General features: G+C 40.7%; 1 protein-coding gene across 6 annotated transcripts in view; it reads left to right on the top strand.

The window, feature by feature from the left end:
* Nucleotides 1-18,563, top strand: part of LOC131912994 (EGF-like and EMI domain-containing protein 1) — a 615,403-nt gene that overhangs the window by 393,290 nt on the left and 203,550 nt on the right. For 2 of the 6 annotated variants that reach the window (XR_009379781.1, XR_009379780.1), the window contains exons 2-3: nucleotides 8,103-8,172; nucleotides 8,607-8,689. The exons of 2 other annotated variants lie outside the window; for them this stretch is intronic. The gene's annotated coding sequence lies outside the window, so the exon portion shown is untranslated. Of the gene's footprint in view, nucleotides 1-8,102; nucleotides 8,173-8,606; nucleotides 8,690-11,609; nucleotides 13,944-18,563 lie in introns of those variants that run through there. 2 more of the 6 variants (XR_009379778.1, XR_009379779.1) reach the window with 2 other exon arrangements.

Here is an 18,563-nt window from a genome sequence, read left to right as displayed (position 1 = left end):
TTAGTGACCACCCCAATTGTCATCAGAGAGCCTTCATCCAGTAACTGATGGAAACAAATGCAGAGACCCACAGCCAAGCATTGGGCCAAATTTGGGGAATCCTGCTGAAGAGAGGGAGGAAGGAGTTTACGAGGTCAAGGACATTAAAAGGGAACCCACAGAAACAACTAAACTGGGCTCATAGGAGCTCATAGAGTCTGGACTGACAGCCAGAGAGCCTGTAAGGGACCACCTTAGGCCCTCTACATATATGTGACAGTTGTGTAGCTTGGTCTACTTGTGGGACTCCTGGCAGTGGGAACAGGACTGTCCCTAATGCTTTGGCTGGCCTTTGGGAACCTATTCCTCATACTGGATTGCCTTGCCCAACCTTAATACAGTGAGAGGGGCTTATTTCTACCTCAACTTGATATGCCATTCTTTGTTGACAGCCATGAGAGGCCTGGCCCTTTCTGAACGGAAACAGAGGAAGAGTGGGTTGGGGTATACATGGGGGTAGGAGGAGGAGATAGGAAGAGAGGAAGAAGGGGAAACTGTGGTCAGGATGTAAAGTAAATGAATAAATTTAATTAACAAAATAATTATAAAGAATCACAAGATGCACCAGGTGGTGGTGGTGGTGGTGGTCACTTTTAATTCCAGCTCTTGTGAGGCAGAGGCAGGTGAATCTCTTTAAGTTCAAGGCCAGCCTGGTCTATAGAGCATGTTTCAAGACAGCTAAGGGTACACAGAGAAACCCTGTCTCAAAAAAAAGGAAGAATCATGAGGTGATCTCCTCTTACCAAGATATGTCCCCTCCCTCTGAAACCCCTTCTGGCCTTATTTTATTCCTTTATGTGACTTTCAAATACTAACTGGTTTTATTGCTGAGGGCCATGGGAGTATACAGCAGATGACACTAGTTTTCAACAGGTTGACCTATCAGATGAATAATTCTCCAGTGGGGAGCCCCATTTGGCAAAGCCATGGAGTTACTGACTGTAAATGAACAGTTGCTTCTGTCTGTAATTTCTTTCATGTGCCACTGCATTTCTTCCCTAATAACTGATATGGGTGTCTTCTTCCCACTGCTTGTGTGTTTGTCTTGAGAAAAATTTCCATCTTTAGGCGAACACATAGCTGTGGATGGTCAGAAAGATGATTCCTGCTTAAGCTGTATAAATTCTGATAATACTAGAATATTTTTCATAGCTGACATAGCAAAGTAACAGTATTCTCAGTCACAAAGACAGCTAATTTTAGATTTCAGAACAAATTCAAAACAGACTAGCTGCCCCTGCAGAGAATACACAAACATAAGTTCAATTGTTTATTGCTAAATCAAGGTCAGAACTGAAGCATCTTTGGTAGACATAACCCTCTGCAGTAATTCTCTTTCTGCATGTACCCCAACCACTCAAGATTCTACCAACTACTGTTACTAAGTCCTGAATTTCAGTGTCATTCTCTGTCTGGGAAGAGCTACATGCATGGCCAAGTGTTACTCACTGGCAGGTCAATGTGACCTCCCTAGCCTGAGAAAAACTGTGTGACTTATCATGTGTTATGAGAATGGGTCAGACCCTGAAAATGCAGCATACAATTCTACAGAGTTTGGCTATGAGAGGAGGAGGAGTGAGAGAATGTGTGTGTGTGTGTGTGTGTGTGTGTGTGTGTGTGTGTGTGTGTGCTGAAAGAGAGATGTAGCTGAACATGAAGAAGTGAGAGAGTGAGTGAGAGAGAGAATGAGTGAGTAAAGAGTGAGTGAATAATATAGAAGTGTGTGAGAGAGAGAGAGAAAGAGAGAGAGGGAGAGAGGGAAAGCTGTGTGAAGGAGCTGCTGCTATGTAGAGGAGCTGTGTAAAGATTTAGCTGTGAGTGTGTGTTAGAGTGTTTTGTGGGTGTGCAGAAGGAGCTGAGGAAAGAATGAGTAACTAGGCAGGAAAGAGAGAGCAAGAGAGATTTTCAGAAAGATTCTAAGACGTATGTACGTAAAGAGAGATATATAGCTGTATATAAAGAGATGTAGCTGTGTGGAGACAGATTTTCAGAGAAAGATTTTTTAAGATGTAGTAAAAGAGAAAGTTACCATCAGAAAGCGTGTGTTTCCTTATTTCTTCCCTCATATAGAAAAGGTCTAGCCCTCAGGTAGATAGGAATTTTTCCTAAGCCTTGCTGCATCTGTGGATTTTTTTTTCTTTGCATACCTTGGTGGTGACTGGAGGCTGGCCCTTAAGTTAGCTATATTTTATGGTCATTTTGTGTTGTGTTTTCTCTAACAGATGATAAGTCTATAATGAGAAGACCATTATTTACCACTTCTTGACTCTTCTGAGCTTTATGACCTATTGTCTAGAATATAAAAATTTACTAATTTAAGAATTCAAAGAAAGAGAAATGAAAGTTTTGAAAGTGAGTAAGAAAGGTAACATGGTTTATTTTGGAAAGTACAGATGGAGGGGGAATGAGACAAAAAAATAAGCATGAGAAATATTAGGGAAGAATCATTATAAAGCTTTTAAAGGGAAATAATGTATCATGTTTTGAACACAAAGTATTTTAGAATATTTTATTTTTAAAATTTATTCATTAGAAAATTCTGTTCTAATTTAAATAGTTTTGTGTTCTCCAGCAATTGAGAACATTTTCATTATGACATAAAATGACTTTAATATTGATTCTCAGCTAGGTACAGTGGTAGCTTAAGCTACTTGGGAAGCAGGGACAAAAGAGGCAAGTCATTGTGAACCCAGACATTTGATGCCTGCTTGGATAAGATGTTTAAGAATCCCACTGTTATGTTGAAGGATTAGGGAGGGAGCTCAGGGGGCAAGGTGTGTATTGTGCAAGCATAAGAACCTGAGATTAGGTTCCCAGCATCCCTAAAAAAGCCATATGTGCTGACCTATACCTGTAATTCCTACACCAGGAAGTCAGAGGCATCTACATGAACTCCAGAGCTTGCTGAGTAGCTAGCTCATTGAAATTATTAATCTCTAGAATCAGAAATAGGCCCTAATTCAAAAAACAAGGATGAAGCAATAAAGGGAGATGCCCAATGTCAAATAATAGCTTCTAAATGTGGAGGCACTATTGTATGCACTGCATGAATTCACCAATTATTTATATAAAATAATGTATATTATTTGCTGATCCTTGGGATTAACTTCATAATCAGTTGTCCTCTACAGCTGCTGAGCTGTGTTGCAGTGAATACTGTCTCAGTTCAACCCTAAAGACTTGGAGGTCTAAGTGAATGTATGCAACACACATCACATTCAGGGATTCCACTAGGAGGGTGTGGTCATAATTCCATAGACTGCCAGCAGACTGTGTATCCATCGCTGGGAAAATCCTCCAGACGGTTGTGCCTACGGCCCTTGTCCGTCAAGTGTAGCTGTGGCGATGTGAGACAGACTGCTCTGATCTTTCACTGCTGTTTTCAGGCTGCTCTGATCTTTCACTGTTGTTTTCAGGCTGCTCTGACACTTCTTTTTAAAGTTCCTGTTTCCTTTGAATATTGCAAATTGGAAACCACTCTCTTTTTAAAATTTATTTAAATTAATTAATTATTGTTTCCCAGCCTAATCAGTTTCCCCTCCCTGCCTCCTCTCCTCCCAGTCCCCCACTCCCCTACCTTATCCACTCTTCCTCCTTTCTCTCCAAAAAAGGGCAGGCCTCCCATGTGTATCAGCCAGACATAGCATATTAAATTGCAGAAAGATTAGGCACCTCCTCTCCGCTGAGCCTGAAAAGGGCAACCCAGTAGGAGGAGATGAAAGGCTCCCAAAAGCATGTAGCAGAGTCAGAGACAGCCCCTGCTCCCACTGTTGGGAGACCCAAAGAAGACCATGCTACACAATGTAACATGTTGCAGAGGGCCTAGGTCAGTCCCAGGCAAACTCTCTGGTTGGTGGTTCAGTCTCTGTGAGCCCCTATGAGCCCAGGTTATTTGATTCTGTGGTTTTCTTGTGGTGTCTTTGGCTCCTCTGGCTCTCGCGATCCTCCTCCACCTTACAGGATTTCTGAAGGTCTGCCTAATGTTTGGCTATGGGTCTCTGCATCTGTTTCCATCTGTTGCTGGTTGAAGCCTCTCTAATTGCCTAGCAATTGGGCTAGGCAACAATCTATGAGTATAGCAGAATATCATTAGAAATCATTTTATTGACTTTTTTTTTTTTTTTTTGGTGGTCATGTTTATCTCTACCCTAGGTCTCTAGGCTGTCACCGCTCCCGCTCATGGTATGGGTCTCACGCTGAATCAGTCATTGGTTGGTCATTCCCATAATTTCTATGCCACCTTTACTGAAGCATATCTTGTAGGCAGGGCAAATTGTATGTCAAAGGTTATGAAGCTGGATTGGGGTCCTAGTCCCTCCACTGGAGGTCTTGCATGGTTACAGGAGATGGCTGATCCAAGCTCTGTATCCTCCATTGCTAGAAGTATTAGCTAGGGTCACCCTCATAGATTCCTGGGAGATTTCCATTACACTAGGTTTCTAGCTCATTCCAGAGATGCCCCTGATTCCAGTTGTTTTTCCCAGTACATTCTATCCATTCTTCACCACCTGATCCCTCATGTTCCCATGCTTATTCCCCTGTTTATCCCCTACCCACCCACCCCCACCACACACACACCTATGATGTCTATTCTTTGTGTTTGTGGATTGTAACATTGTTATTCTTCAGTTTATGGCTAATATCCATTTATAAATGAGTACATATCATATTTGTCTTTCTGGATCTGGTTTCTTCACTCAAGATGATCTTTTCTAGTTCTGTCTATTTGCCTGCAAATTTCACTATGTCATTGTTTTTAATAGATGAGTAACATTCCATTGTGTAAATATACCACATTTTCTTTATCCATTCTTCAGTTGATGGGCATCTAGGTTCATTCCAGGTTCTGGCTGTTACAAATAAAGCTGCTATGAGCATAGTTGAGCAAGTGTCCTTGTGGTATGATTGAGCATTCTTTGGGTTATATGCCCAGGAGTGATATAGCTAGGTCTTGAGTTAGGTCAACTCCTAATTTTCTGAGAAGTGTTTATGTTTATTTCCAAAGTGGCTGTATAAGTTTACACTCCTACCAGAAATGGATGAGTGTTCCCCTCATTCCACATCTTCACACCATGAGCTGTCATTTGTGTTTTTGATCTCAGTCATTCAGACATGTGTAAGATAGAATCTCTTTGATTTGTATTTGTCTGATGATTAAGGATGTTAAACATTTCTTTAAGTGTTTTTCAGCCATTTGAGATTCCTCTGTTGGTATGTCTCTGTTTATATGTGTACCCCATATTGGATTATTTGGTTTTTTGATGTCCAGTTTCTTGAGTTATTTATATATTTTAGAAATTAGCCCTCTGTCAGATGTGTGATGATTTTTCCCGTTCTGCACATTGCTGTTTTATCCTCTTGATGGTGTCATTTGCCTTACAGAAACTTTTCAGCTTCATGCAGTCCCATTTATTAATTGTTAATCCTAGTGTCTGCATCATTGGTGTTCTGTTCAGGAAGATGTCTCCTGTGCCAATGTGTTCAAGGCTATTTCTCACTTTCTCTTCTATCAGGTCCAGTGTATCTGGTTAGACATCCAGTTAAACCAGCACCATTTTTTGAAGGTGCTTTCCATAGCAGGTCTTTCTTTGGACTCCTAACTCCTGAATAATGCATGGAGACTTTTTATTAAACATGAAAGCTTAGCCTTAGCTTACACTTGTTTCCAACTAGCTCTCCAAACTTAAATTAACCCATTTATATTAATCTACATTTTGCCACGTGGCTTGTTACCTCCCCTCAGTTTTGCATATTCAACTTCCTCTGCATCTGGGTGGCGAATCTCCCGTACCTCAGATTCTTTCCCAGAGTTCCTATCTCTCCCCAGAAGTCTTGCCTATCCTCTCCTGCCTAGCTGTTGGCCTCTCAGCTCTTTATTAAACCAATCTGCAGATGAATTTCTAAATGGTCTTATTAAACAAAAAACACGGAGCCAAATATAGGGGTGAAAGCTTTAAAGAGATCAGGGAAATAGGGAAAGCCACCAGCCAACCTTACCGTACCAACTCTGCAGCTTCCAAATGCGAGCTAGTTCCTGTCTTACCCACGCCTTTATTGCCTTGCTGTTATGCCCTCTCATTGGCTATCTTAGCCCAGCTACCTCACTTCCTTGTCAGTGTCTGTCTGTACAGACCTCCAGGTCTCTATGGTTGGTACTTGGATTAAAGGCATGTGTCACCACACTTGGCTCTGTCCCCTAGTATGGCCTTGAACACACAGAGACCCTGCCTGATAAGTGATTGGATTAAGGGTGTGTTTACTGACTTCTTATTTACTTAAAATGGCTGGCCTTTTCCCGGTCTCCAGGAAAGCTTTATTATTATTTTATTATTAAACACAAATAAAATATTACCACACCAATCAGAAAGTACCTTAGACAGCTGAGGAAGGACAGAAGCATATCTTCACACAATGCACAAAATGATTACCCAAAAGCTTTCTTTTTTACATTGTATAATTCTGACTTCTTTATAAAACATCAGGTGTCCATAGGTGTGTGAATTTATGTTTGATCTTGGATTTGATTCTATTGATCACCCTGTCTGTTTTTTATGCCAATACCATTCAGGGACAACACTCTATTAATTAATTTTGTGAAATATATTTTCTTCTGATTTCTAAATTTAGCAATTGGCTTTTATCTTAAAATTTTAATCACAATACAGAAAAATATTCTGTATATATATGTGTGTGTGTGTGTGTGTGTGTGTGTGTGTGTGTGTGTGTGTGTGTGCTTTGCAGGGGCCATTAGTGGGGAGGAGATATGGATTTGATCTGCCTTTAGTTAGCTCTTACAAAATGACAAGTGGTTCAATGTGTATGTGTGTGAGGTGGGGTGCTGATGTATGAGAAAGTGTGTGTCCTTGCAAGTCTGAGGAGCACAGATGACTACGACATCATGATAACTCATAGGAAATTTATAGCCCCGCATCTGAGGAAATAATCCTGCTTGAGTCACAAAAGGTTCTCAACTGGCATTGTTTCATGCCTAGAAACATCTACCAGTCCTGATGGGAATGCCTATCAGGAGCTGAGATATGGTCAGTGTTCAGAAAAGGGTACCTTTTCTGGGTGAGGAAGGCCCTCCACACTGCCTTGTGATGGATCTCTCTTCTCTGCTTTTCCTCCTGCCCCAAGTAAAAGGATGGGTTTTGCTCTGAAGTGCCTTGATTTAATCTAAGACCTGATCCATAAAAATAGAATGTGGCTACCTATGAATCTACTGCCCCTTGCCCTTAGATTCCATTAATCTGGAAAGATTAAGTTCATATCTCAGGAGGGAAAACTGAGAAATATTACCAAACTGGGACAGATTTTGCCACAAGCTATGTTCTTTGAATCCATTCAGTTCCTCTGAAAGTCATTACTACCACGCAAAATTGCTCCATTCCCTCATTTTTCTTCTTTTTGTGATGAAGGGTGTAGACATTCATGGATCTCATTGGGTTATTGATCACCTTTCAGTAGTGTCTCTTTGCATGGCATTTATATCTCATTGTGTGTGCATTTATATCTCATGTGTGTGAAGATGCCCATGTTGTGTAGGTGTACATATGTGTAAGGGTGAGAGACAACTTTTAGAGATTCTCCTCAAGTGCTGCTCACCTATTTTTAGAAATTATTTTTTGAGACATAGTCTCTCCCTGACTTGGAACTCACTAAGTATGATGGGCTGTATACAGTGATCCCCAGGTATCTACCTGCCTCTGCCTCCCCAACACTAGGATTACAAATGTGTGCCACTACAATGGCCTTTTAATGGGAGTTGTTGGGATTGAACCCCAGGTCCTCCTGCTTGCAGGGCATGGCCAACTTGAACAACTGAGCTATCTCTCCAGCACCTTCATATGCCCTTTTGGCTATTAACATGTGTTCAGCTCAGTGAAACCTACAGGGTGCACAGGGGAATTTAGAGATGCCTCTTAAATATGAACATACTGGCTACAGATACAGATATGGTGCATAAAACATTCTTGTTGAAATCAAAAGGTGGGTAAGGTTACCTAGCAAGAGTGCACAGCTGATGAAGGCACTGACTCTAATTTCTGGTTTTACCATTCCAGTGGGTGGAAAAGCAAAACTTGGCATGGAATTTGAGGCTTTTCCATTGAAAGGAAAGACAGCTACCCAATGGTAATAGAATAAAGGAGGAAGAAATGAATGGAGCTTGTTTAAAGACATTGAGACAGAACAATTCCTTATACAAGCTAATGGAATAGTGAAAATCGACAAACTCAAATGGGGGTGGGGTATAGCTAGAGGTATTGGTGGGGTATGAGATGATAGAGCCATTGGGTGGGGTATGAGGTGAGAGGTGCATTGGGTGGGGTATGAGGTGATGAAGCCATTGGGTGGGTTATGAGGTGAAAGATGCATTAAGTGGCATATGAGGTGATAAAGGCATTAGGTGGGGTATGAGGTGAGAGAGGCATTAGGTGGGGGATGAGGTGAGAGAGGCATTAGGTGGGGGATGAGGTGAGAGAGGCATTAGGTGGGGGATGAGGTGAGAGAGGCATTGTGATATGGTAGAGCACAGCTCTAACAGGATCCAAATTTTACTCTTTCAGTTTGCCAATCTCTTTTTGGAATGCCTTCCCTCTTGACAGTTTGGAATTTCCTGAGCTCCATTTTCGGGAAGGACTTGGGTGAGGTGGGTCTCATCATTTTTACTTGTCAAGACATTAATAGCATCTTCTGCACTAGATTTTTTCCATTGCAACTCAAGGAGTCCCTTGTCTGAAGGTGATCATGCAGCTGGACTCTCACATTATCCTGAAGGAGACTGTTGCCCTAAAGGAGTGTTGGAGAATTTTCTTGCTCTTTCTATTCACAAGTGTACTAATGTACCTTAGACATATGCTTCTATTAATACAATACTCTATTAATACAATTAATACTATTAATACAATTAATACTCTATTAATACAAACTTCTATTAATACAATACAATGAGATAAGCTTTCTGTCCCCAATTCTGCATTTGAGTCTCATTAAAAGAAAAATATTTTCTACACTTTCCTTAGTCTTTATCATTTTTTTCAAGTATAAGTATTGAATATATGCTGTGTGCAGGCATGTCTGAGCAGATGTATGCTGCATGGTCTGGCACCTGAAGAGCCTACACTAAAGTAAATGGGATAATAACCATTTCAGGCCAGAAAGAGTAAGTACCTTAATAGATGTTACTTGTAAAGGAGTTGTGCAAGCCAATGCAGGGACGACACCCCATTTCTGATGAAAGAGACTGGTATTCAAACACTGATTCACCTTCATATTTTCAAATGAGTTGTCAGGAAAAGAAACATGCTTTTCTTAGCTTGATTCATCCCCTCCTCCTTTTTCTTCTCATTTCTTGGTTCTTACTCTGAAATCACTGCATGACTTCCTTTAACACACTGAAATCCCAGTTAAGGGACATTCTCACTGATTATAATGACATATGTCTGTTTTTACAGCTGTAATCTCAGAGTCCTTAATAATACCATGTTTTAAACATTACTCTGAAATGCTAGGAGGTTTCAAGGTGATCAGAAAGTAAACATCCAGCTCACATTAAAAAAAAAATAAGAGAACAATTATAAGACTTTCAGAAATTTGTAACTGATCATAGGCATGCCATTGAAAATCTCAAGCTCTTGAGTTAAAATGAAATTCCCCAGGGGAAACTAATTCAACTAGGCATGTGTGTGTACATTAGAACCAGATGGAGGTACTGCATTGGAAAGGCAATGAGCCTGCTTGTGAGAGGCTGGAGACCAAGTGTTTGAACATCTACTGGCTTCTGAGGCCTAACAGGAATCGTTTCCCCAGTGGAATGTGTTTGGGGAGTTTACACTTATGTTCATGGGCACCTTTGACATGTGAGACTCAGGGGACTTGACATTGCCTCCATTGTTGCTATAGACAGAGTTCCTGAGCTGCTAAGCTCGAGTTGCTATTCTACAGCTAACAAGACTGGTGAACACATGCTGTTTGTGAAATTAAATGATGTTTTAGGAGTCTTCTGCTCTGAAATGGAAGTCATTGGCCAGATAACTTGGATCAGAATGTGCTATATCTTTTCACTCAACTGGGTGACTTGTACACTGTGAAAACAGTACATACCTTTCCTGGTTCTGATCCTTTCTATAGTGTATACATTCTACTTCTGGGCTCTGTGGAAACCTTCAGGAGACATCTTAACAGGCTTCCACGGCACAAATATGATTACTTTAAATCAACTATTGGGAAGTTTAGTGTTTCCACAGTTGGGTGTGGAATTTCTTTACTTTGGACCAGTGGTTCTCAACCTTCCTAATTTGGGGACCCTTTAACCTAGTTCCCCATGTTGTGGTGACACCCAACCATAAATTTATTTAATTGTTACTTCATAACTGTAATGTTGCTACTGTTATGAAACATGATGTAAATATCTGGTATCCAGGGTATCTGATATGTGACCCCCCCACACTAAAAGAGGTTGAGATCCACAGGTTGAGAACCAATGCTTTGAACAGATTTAAACACCCCCAAGACTAATTAGACGATTTCAGCTGTGAAGAGTGCCATCTCCCTGTGCATCTGCTTTTCGAGTTACACTGATGGAACTTTAATCTCTTCCTTTCATACTATCTATTGTCTATCAGACTGAAGATCCACTTTCATGAAAGATTTGTATTTATTTTGTTTTAGGGAGATTTTTGACACCTGAATCATAGTGGTATTGATATTCTCTGCAGGTTAGACCCCAATGAAGTAATATTAACATAAAATTAATGAAGTATTAACAAATAAATTGAGTTTATAACAGCTACTATTTCCCTATATCATTCATGACAGCCATAGACTCTTTTTTTTTTTTTTTTTTTTGGTTTTTCGAGACAGAGTTTCTCTGTGTAGCTTTGCGCCTTTCCTGGAACTCACTTGGTAGCCCAGGCTGGCCTTGAACTCACAGAGATCCGCCTGCCTCTGCCTCCCGAGTGCTGGGATTAAAGGCGTGCGCCACCACCGCCTGGCTAACAACCATAGACTCTTAATCTGTGTGTAGTTTCATACTTAGTAACCAGTTACTCTGAGTAGGGACCATCAGTGTACTCTCAAAATAAAATAAGTGGGGAAAACTGTAATTAAATACCATTCACAGAATGGTATTATGAATTTCTCTGCTCTCATGAAAGTTTGTTTCCACTTTAGGTAATGCATTTTCTCTTACAGGCATTGAGATTCTAATGGTAGTCTGATATTTAAGATTAAAAATGAATACTAGACACTGACAAAAAACAACTTTGGGAAGGGAGGATTTATTTGATTTATAGGTTTTACAGTCACTCATGAAAAGAAATGAGGACAGGAACTCAAGGCAGGAACCAACGGGCAGACATTGAATGAAGCAGAGGCCATGGAGAAGTGCTACTTACTGGCTTGCTTTTTCCAGCTTGCTGTTGACTTTTTATATAACTCAGCATCATTTGCCTAGGGCTGGTACCACCCACAGTGGGCTGTGTCTTTCCATATCTATCATTAGTCAATAAAATGCCCCATAAGGCCAATTTGATGGAGTTGTTTTCTTATTTGAGGTTCTTTCTTCCCAGGTGACCCTAGATTATACCAAGTTGTCAAAACAACAACAGCAACAATAACAGCAACATCTAACCAACACAAAAAGCTGAATAGAATGAAGAGTTTCACTTCTGTTTTTATACCCTGTATATTTCATTTTCCCCCCCTTGGGTTTTGGCTGCAAGGTATAAGCAAACAGATTAATCTTGATTAGATTTGGTTATCAACAAATAACTGTTGTGCACACACCAATGAAGGGCCATGTAAAGCAAACAGAGCAGTTTAGAGTCAATGTGATGATAGAGGATAAACTATTGATACCACCAGAGCAAGAGCATAATACGTTGTAAACACATTTTAAGACAATTAGTCTGGAAAGAAAGAATAGCATAGGCAATTCATAAGCACGATAGATAGGAAAGATGAAGACAAATAGACAGTATTTGAGGCCTGTGGAGAAGCTAGCATCAAGTCAGGAATGTTCTTTTATTCCAGACATCACTCAAAACAAATTACAAGGAGAGGACTGGACTCAAACTGAGGAGACCTTTCATAACATGAAGAAAACATTTTCAGAAAATTACAGAAACCAACATCAGACAGAAGAGAAAATACACAAGAAGTTTCTCAAGACATAAAACATGATATGGGAAAAGAGGTCTGAGAGAATGAGAGAATGAGAGAATAGCTACAGGAAGAAACAGAGTTTTCTAGATTTGTTTTTTATTTTTAAATCTGTGTACCTGTGTAAGTATAGGCACATGAATGCAGGTGCCCACAGAAGCCAGAAGATCCCTGCAGCTAGAGTTACAAGCTATTTTTCATTGTCTAATGTGTGTTGTGAGAACCAAACTCAAGTTCTTGCAAGAGCAACAAGTGCTCTTAGCCCCCAGACCACCTCTCCAGCATGAGCAGTATTGTTTTTATTTGTTTAGTTTATAAATTCATGAACAATTATGTGTGAGAGGAAATATGCATGGGGTTGAGTTTTGGTCAGCATTGATGTGAGCTAGGAGGGAAAGTTAGCATCCCAGAAAGTAGAAATTCTGAAAATGCAGCCTTTTAACTAGAGATCTTATGAGCCTAGAGAGTCCACAGTTAAATAGACAGATGTATTATATACTTGGGAGTTCAGGAAGTGGGTTGATTTCCTGCTGATTGCCTTTGTGAATTCGTCCACCCCCCTCCAAAAAGCAGACATGTCACAAGAGCTCTAAGTAAGGTGAATGAGGACATGCTTGGGTTTCTCTCCCAGAAGCAGAAAGCAGCCTGTTCTTGGTTTGCAGAAAGAAGTCAAAATAAAATCACGAAGTGGCAAAGGAATGCTCATTAGTATCTTCAGGAGTCAAATTGTGCAGTTACAGCTGTTCCCAGCAGGAAAGGAAGCCACAGTATCAATGGCTGATGATGGAGGAGCAGAGAACAGAAGACAGAAAGGAAGAGTACTTACAGTACATATGCAAAGAGAATGGACCCACCTGCCTGGGAGGAGCCTAGTTACACACTCCTTGTTTGCCTGAAGGCTTTAGATGTTCAGTTTCAAAGGCACACATGCTGGCCCGAAGTCTGTCGAGTTGACAGTTTTGGAATGGATAATGATCTCAAGCCAACTCCCTCCCCTTCACCCAAGCAGAATCCTTCAACTACCCCAAGTAATTCCTTAGATTTTTAGCACTAGACAGAGGATCCTGATCAATAGCAACTCTGTCATTTGGGAGCTAAGGCTGCAGGGAAAAGGTGAGAGGCACTTCTCCCTTCACAAGCTGTGGGAAGGCAAATGTCTTCTCCTGTCTTCAACTTTCTGAGCTAATGCTGTTTGAGTGTGTGCATCTGTGAGTGTGTGTATATGTTTGTGTGCATCTGTATGTGTGTGGGCACCTGTGTGAGTGTGCATCTCTGTGTGTTCATCTGTGAGTGTGTGTAGCTGGAGTCTTCCTGCTCCCGCCTGGCCCACAGTCAGGACAAATCTCTCTCAACTGCCAGTCCCGAAGCCACTCAGATCCAACCAAGTAAACACACAGAGACTTATATTATTTATAAACTGTATGACTGTGGCAGGCTTCTTGCTAACTGTTCTTATATCTTAAATCAACCCATTTCTATTAATCTATAAGGTGCTATATGGCTCATGGCTTACCAGTATCTTAACATCTGTTTCTCATTGTGGCAGCTGGCAGTGTCTCTGTCTCAGCCTTCCTCCTCCCAGAATTCTCCTCTCTCCTTGTCCCGCCTATACTTCCTGCCTGGCTACTGGCCAATCAGTGTTTTATTTATTAACCAATCAGAGCAACACATTTAACATAAAGAACATCCCAAAGCAAGCGTGTGTGCATCTATATGTGTGTGCATCTGTGTGAGTGTGCATCTGTGTGTGTGCATCTGTATGTATGTGTGCATTTGTGAGTGTGTGTTCATCTGCAAGTATGTGTGCATCTATATGTGTATGTGCATTTGTAAATGTACACATGCATGTGGGCTCATATCAAAATTCTCACTCCACAGCACAATTTTCTTGTTTATGTCTTTCCTTTCAGTAAGCATATCTTAAAGGATGAATCCTAAGCCAAATTTTAGATGGCTATCCTTTTGAATTACCCTGGTCCTGGACCTGATGAGCTAAATATAGTGTCTAATTTTTTTCCCCTCTTGACAAAGACCTTTACTCTTGCTGAAATTATTCTCTATTTGAAAAGTCAAAATAGGATCTAGCTCAAATTTAGTTTAGACAGTTTATTTTCCTCATCTTTCCTAGTTATAGAAAATGTAATATTTGAAATACAAGTACCTATCATAAATCAAAATTGATGTGTAAGCACAAAAGAAGCATTTTTGAAATTATTCCTTCCCCTGGTGCTCCTTAAGGGACAGATGAGATGGTAAACGGAACTTAATTTTTTATCATAGGCACATCTTTCTCCCTTTCTCTATGATGCACCATTTTCTTCTCCAGTTCCATCTCTCAAGTTTTACCTGCCCAGGTGCCAGTGGGAGGCCCGCAGCTCTTGTCAACCTTACTTTTCTTTAGTTCAGTGCTGGGACAGGATCACATTTTCTCTTCCTCATTTTGAAGAATAATTTTTCTTGTTTCTATTATCTTTGCACCTGCCCTGTTTGGGTGGTAAGCAAGACAGCAAGTTGTTAAGGAGTGCCAACTTTCAAGCATGGCAGCTGTCATTCATCAGAAAGACTGTAACAATTTCAAAGAGATCTTTGAGGCCAGGCCTGTTGACTGTTGATATTCCCTTACAGAAGAAGAAAAGGAGGTCATTGGTCCCTCACCAAAGATTCCAGCTGCTCCCTCATAAACCTCCCAGCCTATTCTATGCAATTCCGCCCTCGGTGACCATGGCCTCATGGCCTTATGGGATGCTAGATTATATAGACAGCAGAGAGGGAAGTCCATATCTATAGCTATGTGCAGTGAGACTTGGTGTTATGGATATTTTGGGGTCACCCATGATCCTGTGAGCAACCCTTCACCCATGCTCTGTAATTAAGCCCAATAAACTTTGCTGGGATTGTTTTGTCGTTGCTGCTCTGTCTGAAGGGGGTGGGAACATTTGTTCATGCCTCCCCAGGAAAAATTTATGCAACCCAAGTCTTTAACAGTTCATCTTAAACTTGCTCTAAACATCAGAGCAGTGAATGATGCAACAGGGATGCCTTTGACAGAGTGGGGGCAATTACCTAAGGACAGCAAGGCTAGAGATATCCAACCAGACTGTAACACATGTATAAGGATAAACATGTAGAAACAAATGTGAGTATATTTAAGATGTTATTACACACAGAAGCCGAGACTCCCAGGTCATGAGCACACAATTTCCTTGAGCTTCAATTCCCTTTTTGTAATGTTTAGATTGTAACAGCATTATAGTAAAAACATATGTGTCCTCATGCAAACAAGGGTCTTTGAACACTATTAATTCTTAGAGCCATGATCCTGCAGCAACCTTGGGGAGAACTGAAGGCTTGCCAAAATGGGGGCTGGGGAATTTGATTCTTTTTTCTGCTATGGCTCAGACTTTGGAAAGTAGCATTAGAATTTACTCATGATTTGGTCAAAATCAGGGTGATAACTTTTTAGACAAAATAATCATTTTTATTTACTGCTTTTATTAGCCTTACTCTGTTTATGATTCAGGCATCCACTTATCCCTTCTCTCTATAAAAAGATCAGGAAACAGTGACTTGCTTGTCCTATCTTGGAGGCAACCATCATGCTGATTGTGCCCTTGCTTGTTTTCTGAGTGGAACGTAGAAGTGTCTGTCATCCTCTGGGTGAGGACATGTTCAACCTCCTTTGGGAATGGGTCCCAGGGAAGGCAGAAAGCTCAGAGCCTACTCAGAGTATCAAGGTGGTGGGATTCTAGCTCCTGGAAAGGTTCCTTAGTTGTGGGAAGGATGCTCCTTCCTTTCAACACGCAGGCTGCAAAACTGCCATGTAGGCTTTGTCCCACTTTCTGTTTTGTACAGTGTTCTTGGGGCAGAAGGTAGGGATATCGGCAAGAGGTTAGACTGAAACTAAGGGCCTTGGTTTTAACCTCATGCTTAACCATCAGGCAGATACCAGTAAAGTGAGTAATTGTGTATCATCAGAAAAGATTATTGTGTGTTTAAATTGCCAAGATCCTGCATAGCAATTTGTGTCAACTCTTAAATTATACTTCTTACTTGCCTCTTGCCTGCCCTACTCTGGGACCTTCTTGTGCCCCCCTGGTCACAACTTGTCACTGCCAGTCATATCACACGATCCAGCTGTAGCCACAATATACAAAATTTACAACGTAGTGCATTGTAGCCCAGGTCAGTCCCAAATGCTTTAATCTGAATAAGTAGTGCCAATATTTAATGAGGGAATTTCACAGATTATTCCAGTGTAGCAGAATGTCTGACACTCTTGCATACGTTTTCTTGCTGCAACACTGTGGTCTTGAGATCCATTCAGCATAGTGGACCCTGGCAATTCAGTACAGAGCCTGCTTCGCCCATGTTTTTTGCCTCCATGTAACAGAAGTTTATTAGAAATATTCAGTTTATGTGCATATCAGGGTGAATGTTATAAATATGTGCCCCCAAAGGAATTACAAAATTTTTGATAGCAGATCTTTAGTAAATGTGTATGTGTATGACAATGATGTGTTTTCTTTACATTTTTCGTAAATCACAGGCAACATAATTTGTTTTCCATCAGACGAGTTTTTGTGGTTTAGACTGTAGGATACTAAAACCTGAGGTTTAATTTTCATATGGAGTGAATGTGCTTGCTTGCACTGGTTAAATCTAGAGAATTATTACATAGAAGTATTAAAAACGGTACAGAGTACATTGATACCTGAGGTGTGCTGTGTGTGCCTAGCAATATATACTGCTTCTCTGTTCTTACATGGTGTTCCCAGAGCAAACACAGTCTATCACAGTGAGAAATTATGCCACTTCACCAATGATAACTTTTTACAGTGTGATGTAAAAACAGATTTTATGTTTGTTCTGGATTCCAGCTTGAATACCTAATTACCGAACAGCAGCAAATAATAAAGAAACAAATGACTGCCCAGAGCAGTAGTAGCTTGCTGTCAGTAGCTCAGGCTGCTGGGAGCTGCTTTTTGTGTGTTTGTTTGTACTTTGCGGGGTTTGGTATGGTCCCGGTTCCATGACGCCTGCTTTATCCATCACTTCATCAGGAAATTGAAAGATGGTGCGTTTCAAGAAGGCTCCTGCTCAAGAGAGACCCATGACCTCTTAACAAGTGACAGGCCCTTCTGTGGCCATTTAGCTGACCAATGGACTTGTTGTATTTGGGAGATTTCTTCATAGAGCCAGGCACACTCTGGCTGGCCTCACAGGGCTTCAGGAAACCAGCACTGTCCTTGGCTTCACTGCCAGGTACAACTTACTTGTTCTTTTGGAAATGTGAAAGAGACATCATAGATTTGAAAGCCCATATTTCATATAAAAATAGCATCTCCTCTTCCCTATGAGCATATGTCCCTTCTGTTAATCGGAACAATCAGGGACTGTTCTGAAGAGATCATTCTAATAAGGTACCAGGATGAAATATTGAGAAAGAAATTGATTTTCTGTGGAGAGTAAGGAGACAAGAAATGATCAAGAATAAAAACCCCACAAATTAAATGTATTATAGACAAAGCACATGGAGTAAGTATGCTCCCATCCCTTTTGTGTTTTCCAGAACAACTCTCTACTGCAAAGCCACAAAGTGGCACAAATACAAATACATCCATTTGCCTGCTGGGATTAAATTCCTCTAATTACACAGCCCCACTTGATATGGAGGGCCGACGCATCACCTCTTGTTTTTTTTTTTTTCTTTCGCAATCATTGTTATATCCGTGCTCTATAATCAGCGTTCATCACAGCTAATTAGAGCCTCCTTGTCTGTTGTTCCTGAGACCTGACATTCCTAGAGTTCAACTGCAAATTCATTTTAAATGTCTCTGGGCTCCCGGGGGAAATGAGAATGCTAAAGTTGTATTATTCCCAAATGGCTTTTTGAAATTTTAATGTACTGTGATTTTCTTCTTTTTTATGGAATTTAAATGATTAGTCACAGAGCAAGAAAGCAAGTCCTACTTAAAACTTTTCAGAGCTGGTCTGTGATTTATAGTTTAGAGGAGCCACAGTCTTCCTTCTTGATAAGGGTGCTGTTCCTGGAACAAATTACATTGCCTTAGAAAAAGACTCAGTGTTGATTCCTCTTTGAGGAGAAAGGTGATGGCCAGAACACCAGTTAAGGGTCTATCATAAGAATGTAATCTATGTTCCATATAACTCAAGGTTTCTAACTCATGGCCAGGCTGTTTCACTTGGCCATCCCACCTTCTGTTACTAAGGTGACCGTAACCTTTGAAACCTTATTAAAAAGTAAACCTAAGTTAGCATCAGGCATTCTTTACAGTGATCACTGTGTTGCCCTGCCTCATTTTCACCATTTGCTCATAGTTTGTACATCCTTTCTGCTATTA

The sequence above is a fragment of the Peromyscus eremicus genome, chromosome 6, assembly GCF_949786415.1.
Source record: "Peromyscus eremicus chromosome 6, PerEre_H2_v1, whole genome shotgun sequence".
Lineage (NCBI taxonomy): Eukaryota > Metazoa > Chordata > Mammalia > Rodentia > Cricetidae > Peromyscus > Peromyscus eremicus.
The sequence above is the reverse complement of the archived record's forward strand: the minus strand, read 5'-3'. Positions and strand labels throughout refer to the sequence as shown.